Here is a 13,521-nt window from a genome sequence, read left to right on the forward strand (position 1 = left end):
AAGTGGTACACAAGTTTCACAGTGTAATGATGACCAGGAAGAAGTGATGCACACGTTTCACAGTGTAATGACGACAACCAGAAAGAAGTGATACACAAGTTTCACAGTGTAATGATGACCAGGAAGAAGTGATGCACACGTTTCACAGTGTAATGACGAGAACCAAAAAGAAGTGGTACACACGTTTCACATTGAAATGATGACAACCAGAAAGAAGTGATACACAAGTTTCACAGTGTAATGACGAGAACCAGAAAGAGGTGATACACAAGTTTCACAGTGTAATGATGACAACCAGAAATAAGTGGTACACAAGTTTCACAGTGTAATGATGACCAGGAAGAAGTGATACACAAGTTTCACAGTGTAATGATGACAACCAGAAAGAAGTGGTACGCAAGTTTCACAGTGAAATGATGACAACCAGAAAGAAGTGGTACACAAGTTTCACATTGAAATGACGACAAGGAAGAAGTGATGCACACGTTTCACAGTGTAATGACGACAACCAGAAAGAAGTGATACACAAGTTTCACAGTGTAATGATGACAACCAGAAAAAAGTGATACACAAGTTTCACAGTGTAATGATGACCAGGAAGAAGTGATACACACGTTTCACAGTGTAATGATGACAACCAGAAAGAAGTGGTACACAAGTTTCACAGTGAAATGACGACAAGGAAGAAGTGATTTACAAGTTTCACAGTGCAATGACGACAACCAGAAAGAAGTGATACACAAGTTTCACAGCGAAATGACGACCAGGAAGAAGTTATTCAAACGTTTCACAGTGTAATGGCGACAACCAGAAAGAAGTGATACACAAGTTTCGCAGTGTAATGACGACAACCAGAAAGAAGTGATGCACACGTTTCACAGTGTAATGACGACAACCAGAAAGAAGTGGTACACAAGTTCCACAGTGTAATGACGACAACCAGAAAGAAGTGATACACACGTTTCACAGTGTAATGATGACAACCAGAAAGAAGTGGTACACCAGTTTCACAGTGAAATGATGACAACCAGAAAGAAGTGGTACACAAGTTTCACATTGAAATGACGACAAGGAAGAAGTGATGCACACGTTTCACAGTGTAATGACGACAAACAGAAAGAAGTGATACACAAGTTTCACAGTGTAATGATGACAACCAGAAAGAAGTGATACACAAGTTTCACAGTGTAATGATGACCAGGAAGAAGTGATGCACACGTTTCACAGTGTAATGATGACAACCAGAAAGAAGTGGTACACAAGTTTCACAGTGAAATGACGACAAGGAAGAAGTGATTCACAAGTTTCACAGTGTAATGACGAGAACCAGAAAGAAGTGATACACAAGTTTCACAGCGAAATGACGACCAGGAAGAAGTTATTCAAACGTTTCACAGTGTAATGGCGACAACCAGAAAGAAGTGGTACACACGTTTCACAGCGTAATGACGACAACCAGAATGAAGTGATACACAAGTTTCACAGTGTAATGACGACAACCAGAAAGAAGTGATACACAAGTTCCACAGTATAATGACGACAACCAGAAAGAAGTGATACACACGTTTCACAGTGTAATGACGACAACCAGAAAGAAGTGATACACACGTTTCACAGTGTAATGACGACAACCAGAAAGAAGTGGTACACAAGTTCCACAGTGTAATGACGACAACCAGAAAGAAGTGATACACACGTTTCACAGTGTAATGACGGCAACCAAAAAGAAGTGATACACAAGTTTCACAGTGTAATGACGGCAACCAAAAAGAAGTGATACACAAGTTTCACAGTGTAATGACCGTTGCTTGAGCCTGTAAATGACCCTTATGTGGACTTGAAATGCATTGGCTACTTGCCGGGCGGTTTGTCCAGCTTGCAATTGTCCAAGGGCTTGGTGTCGCTGATTTCTTGTCAGTCGTGGCATGTGGCATGTGGTAGACGATCCTGACGTCGGGAGGTGACCCTTGGTCTTCAAACGTGGTCGGGCATCTGTTGTGTTGGTGGTCTTGTACCGTTGCTGGAGCCTGTATATGGTCCTTGAAATGTATTGGCGGTTTGTCCAGCTTGCAATCGTCCAAGGGCTTGGTGTCGCTGATTATCCGATCTGGGTGAATTTTTATAGGGCAAGAAATGGGGGAACGCATTTCATTTTGCACGGAACTCACAAGCATCGGGTTACCATGGCCGTTGCCGTGATGCGTTTAGGCGATCGGTTTTATTGTCATCTGCTTTGGTTTTTTTATCATCAAATATATTTTTCCGGACAAGGTAATGTTAAATTTGAGAAACTTTGAGAAAAATTACCCAAATATTTAAATGACAACTTTTCATGCAATGTTACTTGAGGTGACGTTTCTTTTGTGGTTCAGTATAGTGTAGCTCAAGTAGAATTTTCACATGGTCCGCTTCAAGGAGCGTGCTTTTTCCCACGAAATTTTAAAACAGTCGATCAATACATTTTATCAGCATCATTTAGACTAGTACCTTGGTACTACACTGAGAGGCATAAGGCATGTACTCATCAGGTACCTGGCTCATTGTTGAAGCTTCCATAGAAAACAAGAAATTTCTGTATTGCCGCCAAATATGATATAGTCCAAATACCAATATTTCAAAGTCACTATTCTTTACCCAGCTGTAGTTTCCCAAGAATACAGGTAGCAACAGTTGTGTATAATTTATCCCAGTTGCATGCCACTCTACTTTAGGAGTACAAATCTTACTATTACTATTACTCATTGTTTTAGTTAAGAAAAAAATGAAGCCAAGTGCTTGGAAGAGAAATTGTGTCTTAAACTCAGGTTTGGCGTCACGGCATGTCCGTTGACCCTGATCTAAGGCATGATAGCAAAACACACCCATATCTCTCTCCGCGTGATGCTTGGGGTCATCTCAATTCTAACCACAATTGGGGTCAGTGGTTTCCTATTCGCCTAATACCCCGTTCACATGCGCCTCTATACATATATGTGTATATGTGCATACGTGTGTAGAAATACATATGTGAGTTGATTGTCATGTGAACGTGTTTACTCATGTGTGTGTATTTACACCAGGAGCAAATTTGCATCATGTCTGGAGCAGGTGCAAATGTAAATGTAAATTTGCACTGTGTGTGTATATTGCAATGTGAATGTTTGTGTCAACATAAGAGGATGATCTGATTAATATCTGTTACAAGTTGTCAACAGTTGCCAACTATTATGTGTATATATATGAGTTGAGCGGACGGTGTTTTCTTTTGGTTTCAAGGAGTTAAAACTTTGTGTACAAATTAAGTCAAATACATGTTGCTCCACGCGAAAATTTTCGGTGAAGTAACTCTCTTCTCTTTAAACTTTGATTGTAAAACAACCTGTTTTGTGTTGAAAGTCGTGAACAGACTGACGAATATGTGTCCCTTACATAATTTTATTATTTACACACCTAAGATGCTTTTCATGTGAACGCATAGTAAATTTACATATCCACACGTATGTATAGTTACACATGTGTAAAATTACTTACGTGAGTAAATGTTGTGCATGTGAACGGGGTATTAGACGCCGCAATTGCCTTCGCTCTGTAGGGGGCACGGGTGGCCCAGTCGTCTAAGGCGCCGCGATTCGCTGTGCAGAGTTGCGTCCCTTGGGCACGCCAGAAACCTATGATTGTGGGTTCGAATCCCGGTTCGCCCCGATTATGTTTCTAGGTTTGTCAGCACCATACCCGTGCTCGTGGGTTTCACCGAAGTGGTAAACGTCTGAGACCTGCATCACTTCGGGCTTTCCTCCCACATTAAGCTGACACGCCGCGATATAACTGGAATAGTGTTAAATGCGGCGTTAAACCCGACTCACTCACTCACTCACTCGCTCTGTAATTTGTCCTGATTGTTTCTCACTTCCTCAACACCCTACCCTGCCCGCTGGTTTCACCAAGGTGTTAACATCAAAGACCTGTCTCACTACGGGCTTTCATTCCACGCCGAGCTGACATGCTGTGTTGTACGTCGAATATTGTTCAAATCGGATTAAGCCAAAATGCACTCGTGATCCACAGCTAACGAAAGAATGCCATTTTATGGCCCCAATCTCTGAAGGGTCACAGAGAAGTTGTGTCACTGTACATATGATGATGCGCTGGTACGACTCATGCGATGCACCCGGGTTACTGGGAACAAATTCTACTTTGATTTCCTTTCTACGTGTAAGAGGTGGCTCGACCTAATATCTGGGTGTCCATACTATGTTTAAAAAAGAAACATATAAGTTTTCTTTTCATATAGAGGTTATGATGTCATGCTTATGGTATAACCGGAATCCTAAAATGCAGCCTTTTTAGTTAGTTGGTTGGTTGTTGGTTGGTTGGTTGGTTGGTTGGTTAGTTAGTTTCTTTCGCTTTGCTAGGGGCAGTTTTAGGTTGATTCCGTTTACCGCAGAAGCAACTTCTAAGTATTGGCTTTCGGTCTTATTATTCAACAGGTTCAGAGTTTACTGTCAGACTGTATTTTTTGTGCTATATGAATTTTCGTGCATTTTCAAAAGAAGACAACAACAAAAACAAACACGACCACACATACAACCTCCGACGTCCATCGTTGCAAATTGATTGTAGTTCATTTATCTCGCATCGTGTATCCCACTAACCCTCAGCGGACACTACTACTCACATTGTACACCTGTCTTGGTTCATTTGAGTTTATCGCCATTTGACCACAGTTTTATTGATGCCAGGACCAACACACAAATTTGCAACCCCCGTGTGTTTGGGTAATATAAATTTGTCATGAACGTCACTAATTATTCTCCTTGGATGAGCTCACCGCACCTTGTGGTATGAATCGCTGTGAGGAGCTTTGATAACGCGAGATCACGTCGCGCGACTTGACAGAAAAATCTCCACTTGCTAAGTGTAGGTGTCTACTGAGCCATGAATGACAAACTAGGCTATATACAACCTTGGTGATTTATTATACAATCGCCATCTACAATAAGAAGGGTCTGATTCACCTATCACATCCGACAAGCCGGTGACAAATTGCCCCGATCTAAAGATTAACGCATTACTTTACAACGTCACACGGTTGACTAGATGCAGTACTGAAGAACGTCTTTGTAAGCGCTAGAATGGCATGCTTTAAAGGAAATGCATTTTAAATAGGTTAAATTTGAAATTACAAGAGTACCCGCTTTCAGTACGTGAACCTTTTAATAATAAAGACATCGTTTTCTTTTTCATTGTCGAGCTATTGTCATAGGGCTATCCGATAGTCTTCCATGTTACTGATGTATAATTGCATACCCCAGCAATGTTAAACAAATCGTTATTTGCAATCATGAGTTCATTTAACTTCACTCTATATTTGCGTATTCAATACGCATGTATATAAAGAGTGCACTTGGATGCAATACGTAATACAGTCATGTTGGATTTGACTGATTGATGGACTGAGAATAGGTAGACGCCTTCAATCATATGTTTTGTCAAAACGTCTTATTAAAAGCCGGATTTTTTTAACTGAGGGATCATTCCTCGCAAGAGACGGGGTCATCACCAGTTAATGGTTTCCCATCACATTGCAACATCACAACGTTTACCAAACTAATTCGTCCCTTCTCATTTGATTTAAACATATTTTATTCACTTACGACACCTTCTCTCAAAGTAAAATTTCTCTTTCTTCATTAAACAAGTCACACTCAAAGAAAAACTTACATGTAAATGCATTTTAACATTAACTATCACACAAACATTGTGCTGTGTCTTTTATTCCTGTCTGCATAAATCATAATTTAACTGACTAACCTTTTGTCTTAGCTTAGTATGTATAATATGTTTTTATGTCCGAAAGAGAAGTATGAAGGGGCCTTCGGATGATTTTGATTTATTAGGTTTTTTGGTGATATTTTCTTAATTTCTAAGAGAATTTTTTTTTTTGGAAGCAACCGAATTTTGTAAAAAAGATGGGACTGTATTGTGATATATTTTATAAAAAAAGACAGGGTACTCGTTTCCATCTACATGCATGCTAAGGTTCCCAACCAGTTTCGAAATAATATGATGCTCGCGATGTATATTTTGGTCTAACAATAATGATTCTAGCTTTTTAGAATTGCAATCTCTCTTGTTTGTCAATCACTCTGACCTATTGTGCAACCCCCACCTACCACCCCACCCCACAACTTGAGAAATTGTGCGTGTCTCGGTTTGACATAAACTTAAATTTCTTAATGAGTATGTAATTTCTGAGGTTGTTTAAACAGTACTGTTTACATGACAAAACCCTCGCCGATTGATTCGAACGTAACGCCTAAATGTTTGTGGCTATCAACTGTATTAATTTCCTTCCCATCAAACTTATTCATATCTATCTGTCGTTACAGATAAGCAATAAGGACCGGACCTCTAATATAGGATGCTGTAAAAGTATAGGATAAAGGGTCTCTTAATTGTTTAATGTAGTGTACATGGTGTTAAATAAGTAAATCGGTATGTGATGATTAAGCGTTTACCCGTCAGGCCGCAGACCAAGGTTCCTCTCCCAACAAAGATTATTGTCATGAAGCCCATCCTTGTTGTCAGTGTCGTGGTACTGTCGGAAAAGCTCTATCATACAACAGTTCGCCATGACAAAAGACGTTAAAAGATGGCGATTGTTGTTACCCGAACTGGCGTTCGGCATTATAAGGGGATAAAACAAGGTCGACTCCGTTCAAGTCGGGTATCCCCACACACGCTGGGGCACGTCGCTATATTATCGCAATAAGGTTGAACGCGACGTTAAACCCTATTTCACCTCATCTCATCTATTGTCGGAGAACTCTTAAATGCAGCGGACATCTCTACTCACTCTCTTCGTTATCCATCACTCACCTTCTTCTCGAGGCAATCCTGGGTTAGGAGTAATGTCGGTCATATGTTATTTTGCCTTTTAAATTATGAACCTCCCCCATATGTTTCGACTTTCATATATGATCATTCCCAAACCACAGGCCTTCGGAGCTGTACAGAAATAAATACCTTAATCTACATGTCCAGTAAACTACGTTTATAACGAACACGCTTATAACGAACTTCCGGATATAACGAACTGTTTCTTGGTCCCGGCCATTTTGTGTATATATGTTGCACATATGCTTATAACGAACTACGGTTATAACGAATTTTAATTAATGGTCCCATTAAGTTCGTCAACCGTAGTTGACTATATATATGATATGACCCGTGAAGATCCGGGGTAGAATAGGTCTTCAGCACCCCATGCTTGCCGCAATAGGCGACTATCCTTGTCGTAAAAAGCTACTAACGGCATCGGGTGGTCAGGCTCGCTGACATGGTTGATGCATGTCATCGATCCCAATTGCGTGGATCGATGTTCATGATATTAATCACTGGATTGTCTGGTCCAGACTCGATTATTTACAGACCGCCGTCATATAGCTAAAATATTGCTGAGTGCGGCGTTAAACAACAAACAAACAAAGATAAACCCAGGAGTAAGCATATACTCCGAAATATTGTGTTCCTCATAATAAAGAAGTTGACATAAATTCTCTTCCTTATGTGTATCACTTCTAATTGCCTTTCAAAGACTTAATATCAACAATGGTTTGACAATACAATGAATCCGCTTTGTCGACAACATGCGTAAATTTGTTTCCATACACCTTACATTAAACACTTTTCTTCCACCAGCTGAAGTATTATGTATAGTATTACTAAGTCATACACACTCCCGTACAGACGACCGAGTGCTGCGTTAAACAAGCAAGCAACCAAACACTCCCTCACACACGTACACACACACCCACTCTAGGCTCTAGAAGCGTGCATAAAATATACATTGATCGAATCGTCCTCCTCAACCCCCTTCTTGTTTGTTGTTCAACGCCGCACTCAGCAATATTTCAGCTGTATAACGGCGGTCTGTAAATAATCGAGTCTGGACCAGACAATCCAGTGATTGATATCATGAGCATCGACCAACGCAATTGGGTAGGATGACATACATCAACCAAGTCAGAGAGCCTGACCACCCGATCCCGTTAGTCGCCTCTTACGACAAGCATAGTCGCCTTTTACGGCAAACATGGGTTGCCGAAGACCTATTCTACCCCGAATCTTCACGTCTCTATATTTTGAGTACACAAGAAAACATTAAAAATAACGCCACTCGTTCTGAGTTTACTGACCTTGAAACATTTGTCTACTCTTCATATCAATCTTTCTTCCCTCGTTAGAGACTTATAGGCAATGAAAATATTGATAATATTTTTCAAATTTCAAAACAAACATTTGTTTCTTCACTGGTCCCACAAGCATGTGGGTGAGATAGTGAGTAAATATTGTTCTTCATCGTAGTCGGCAACATTGCAGCTATATCACGGTGCCATGCAATCTATTCCAGACCAGTCCATCCAATGGTTGACAGCATGGACGCTGAACTATATACTGGTAACAATATTCTACTTGAAATAAACACTGGGAACTGTACGTTGTAACTATTACTGGTAGCGATCATTCGGTGACATCATTCTCGATAATATACACTGGTAATCCACTTTCAGATGATTCACATATCTAAAATTATGACTGAGGGTCTTTAAATTTATTTTCTACGAAGAAACAATTATAACCAGAGAGATAAACGTTTTTCTCCTTTTTTTTCTATCTCAAATGAAATTAAGTCAGCTTTTTGTTACATCATTGAGTATTGGTATACTAGGTAAAAACTATAATTGTCTGGAGCAAATATTTTTGTTCAGCCTGCTTGAGAAACAATACTATTTTTCGTCGTTTGTTGCGCCAGATTCAGGTGGCAGTGTGTATCAAGCACAATGTATATCAAACAACTTACATCGATATTGAGTCGCATTTTGGTCTAGGGGTCAGCAGTCGTATAATTTTGGAGATTTACAGTACATGTTTATAATAGAAAGGGTGGTTATCTGAGGAAAACTGAGAAATGGTTTTATAAAGGTTCACAAATTGAAGTTGTATCCTATTTCAAATATCTTGGTCTAATATTTTCTTCAAGGCTTGTTTGGACTAAAGCATGTGATACACTAGCTATTCAAGCAAGGAAAGCGACTAAGTAGTCGACACCAGTACTTAATACAACGATAGTAATAGTGTACACAGAATGATCTTCTCCTAGAATTATTGCATTTGTTGATGTTCTTTTACCAACGGAAAGAACACTTTTAAAGAAATAACGTTGTATCATTTCAACGCTTTTTCTGAAGGCACATCCCCAAATTTCTGAGCCATTCAAAAGAACAGGAGCAATCTTTGAATCAAATATTTTAGCAGCAGTAGAAAATGGGAGAGATGGGAAAGACAACAGCCTGCAAATAATCGAGTCTGAACATTAAGAGCAACAAGGTACGATCACACGCAGTCAACAAGCCACCGACCAACCAATCAACATTATCTTCTTCTTCTTCTTCTTCTTCTTCCTCCCTTTCTTCTATAATAGAAATCAAAATGCCTCACACGTACGAATATTCATCGTTGTCGCATCTGAAACTATATATCAAGCAGCAAATGAAAAGAGTTTGTTGTTCAACGCCTCACTGAACAATATTCCTGCTATATCACACATAACAACCTGTAAATAATCGAGTCTGAACATAAGGGCAACAATCCACGCCGTCAGGGTACATCACACGCAGTCAACAAGCCACCGACCAACCGATCCACGTTATCACTTCTTGTGACAGACTGCTGGGGAGCACTTCTAGCCTCGAATCACAACGGGGATTTTACACGCGCTTCACATGAGTATAAGAACGAAATGTAAATTTGCCCCACGACGGATCCAGTTTACCAAAGCGATAGCAGTTTTTCGTTACACAATAATAAGGCAAATAACATAAGATGAACCTGTTTCATTACTTACTCAAGTGAGAATTTCATGGTTACTTGTACTCAAAGAAAACGTATGTAGTGTATATATTACCAATATGTTGTGGCAGTCATATCGTCAAGACGAATGCTGTTTTATGCTGCGTTCAGCTAGCAGCTAAATGGCGTAGTTTGGGCAAGGCACACCAGTTGTTCACACATCGTAGCCACCCACTTCCAATGTTTTAATAGGTTCGAATCCCGATTCGTCCCGAATATGTTTCTAGGTTGTCAGCACCATATCCATGCTCGTGGGTTTCACCGAAGTGGTAAACGTCTGAGACCTGCATCACTTCGGGCTACCCTCCAACATTAAGCTGACACGCCGTGATATAACTGGAATACTGTTTAAAGCGGCGTTAAACCCAACTCACTCACCACTTAGGAACTAGTTGGTTCCTCTGGACAAATACGAATGGGTCCGCAAAGGGCGACCCAGTTTGGACCCTTTTTCCTGCCTCATTTACCCAAACTATTTTTGTTGGCTGGATAAAACCAGAACCTGTCGGCTGGTGTCAGTGTGCTATGTCTGAATGGGGTGTCCATGTTAAACTGTGGTATGGTATAGCAGTGGGGTAGCACTCTAAGACCAGCATTCGTCCTGACGAGTACAATATTTAAGCATACATACACATGCACCCACGCACGCACGCATACTTGCAGGTCGTTATGTACGTTCAATAATTTCATATCGCCTCGCAGCACTATTGGACCACACAACCTCACATCCAACACGTTCATGTGATTACAAAGCACAATCACGCGATCTCTAATTCCACAACAGGTTATATTTTGGACTGATCTTCATCGTGAATTGTTATTGAAGAGACTGATTTAGGTATGACTAAATACGTGGTACGACTATGACGGCTGTGATGTAGCTATGACAGAGACGGCTGTGACATAGACGTGGTACGACTATGAATGCTGTGATGTAGCTATGACAGAGACGGCTGTGACATAGACGTGGTACGACTATGACGGCTGTGATGTGGTACGACGTGGTACGACTATGACAACTATAACGGCAGTGATGTAGCTATGACAGAGACGGCTGTGACATAGACGTGGTAGTGGTACGACTATGACGGCTGTGATGTAGCTATGACAGAGACGGCTGTGACATAGACGTGGTAGTGGTACGACTATGACGGCTGTGATGTAGCTATGACATAGGCGTGGTACGGCTGTGATGTAGCTATGACAGAGACGTGTTACGGCTATGACAGAGACATGGAAGGTGGTACAGAGACGTGGTACGGCTGTGATGCAGCTGTGACAGAGACGGCTGTGACATAGACGTGGTACGACTATGATGTAGCTATGACAGAGACGTGTTACGGCTATGATGTAGCTATGACATAGACGTGTTACGACTATGATGTAGCTATGACATAGACGTGGTACGGCTGTGATGTAGCTATGACAGAGACGTGGTACGGCTGTGACATAAACATGGAAGGTGGTACAGAGACGTGGTACGGCTGTGATGTACCTGTGACAGAGACGTGGTACGGCTGTGATGTAGCTATGACATAGACGTGTTACGGCTGTGACAGAGACGTGGTACGGCTGTGATGTACCTGTGACAGAGACGTGGTACGGCTGTGATGCAGCTGTGACAGAGACGGCTGTGACATAGACGTGGTACGACTATGATGTAGCTATGACAGAGACGTGGTACGGCTATGATGTAGCTATGACATAGACGTGTTACGACTATGATGTAGCTATGACATAGACGTGGTACGGCTGTGATTTAGCTATGACAGAGACGTGGTACGGCTGTGACATAGACATGGAAGGTGGTACAGAAACGTGGTACGGCTGTGATGTACCTGTGACAGAGACGTGGTACGGCTGTGATGTGTCTATGACATAGACGTGGTACGGCTGTGATGTAGCTATGACAGAGACGTGGTACGGCTGTGATGTAGCTATGACAGAGACGTGGTACGGCTGTGATGTAGCTATGACATAGACGTGGTACAGCTGTGATGTAGCTATGACATAGACGTGGTACGGCTGTGATGTAGCTATGACATAGACGTGGTACGGCTGTGATGTAGCTATGACAGAGACGTGGTACGGCTGTGATGTAGCTATGACATAGACGTGGTACGGCTGTGATGTAGCTATGACAGAGACGTGGTACGGCTGTGATGTAGCTATGACATAGACGTGGTACGGCTGTGATGTAGCTATGACATAGACGTGGTACGGCTGTGATGTAGCTATGACATAGACGTGGTACGGCTGTGATGTAGCTATGACAGAGACGTGGTACGGCTGTGATGTAGCTATGACATAGACGTGGTACAGCTGTGATGTAGCTATGACATAGACGTGGTACAGCTGTGATGTAGCTATGACATAGACGTGGTACGGCTGTGATGTAGCTATGACATAGACGTGGTACAACTGACAGCTGTGATGTAGCTATGACAGAGACGTGGTACGGCTGTGATGTAGCTATGACAGAGAAGTGGTACTGCTGTGATGTAGCTATGACATAGACGTGGTACGGCTGTGATGTAGCTATGACAGAGACGTGGTACGGCTGTGATGTAGCTATGACAGAGACGTGGTACGGCTGTGATGTAGCTATGACATAGACGTGGTACAGCTGTGATGTAGCTATGACATAGACGTGGTACAGCTGTGATGTAGCTATGACATAGACGTGGTACGGCTGTGATGTAGCTATGACATAGACGTGGTACAACTGACAGCTGTGATGTAGCTATGACAGAGACGTGGTACGGCTGTGATGTAGCTATGACAGAGAAGTGGTACGAATATGATGTAGCTATGACATAGACGTAGTACGACTATGGTGTAGCTGTGACGGACGTGGTACGGCAGTGATGTAGCTGTGACATAGACGTGGTACGACTATGACGGCTTTGATGTAGCCTGTGACAGAGACGTGGTACGGCTGTGATGTAGCTGTGACAAAGACGTGGTACGACTATGATGTAGCTGGGACAGACTTGGTACGGCTGTGATGTAGCTGTGACATAGAAGTGAACGACTATGATGTACCTATGACAAGGAAGTGATGTAGCTATGACATAGACGTGGTACGGCTGTGATGTAGCTGTGACATAGACGTGGTACGACTATGATGTAGCTGTGACATAGACGTGGTACGGCTGTGATGTACCTATGACAAGGAAGTGATGTAGCTATGACAGAGTACTAAAACTGCGTCATCAATACTCAACGTTCTTTCGTCACCCGTGGATACATTCGGAATAAGGTCTGGCTCTGTTCAAACCACTGCCTGATTCCAACGAGGTCAATGCCAGCAGATGCTCTAACGAATGGTCGCTGATATTATATATCACTGAAAAGGCAATGTGTCTCGCTTGACAATATGTAAGATATAGACCATCGGTTCTGTGAACACATTGCTTGAATGTCAGAAAATGGTAATGTTCGCAAAGGCTTAATACTGGGTAAGGCTCAATCGCCTCCACTGAGTTTTTCAAGAACTGACTAAAGCACACAGCTGATGTCATTACACCACAGAGAAACCGCATGTATTCATGGATGATGGGGGAATGAGTGAGTGAGTGAGTGAGTGAATGAGTGAGTTGGGTTTAACGCCGCTTTTAACAGTATTCC

This window comes from Haliotis rufescens, unplaced genomic scaffold (genome assembly GCF_023055435.1).
Source record: "Haliotis rufescens isolate VD_foot unplaced genomic scaffold, xgHalRufe1.0.p SCAF_13, whole genome shotgun sequence".
Classification (NCBI taxonomy): Eukaryota; Metazoa; Mollusca; class Gastropoda; order Lepetellida; family Haliotidae; genus Haliotis; species Haliotis rufescens.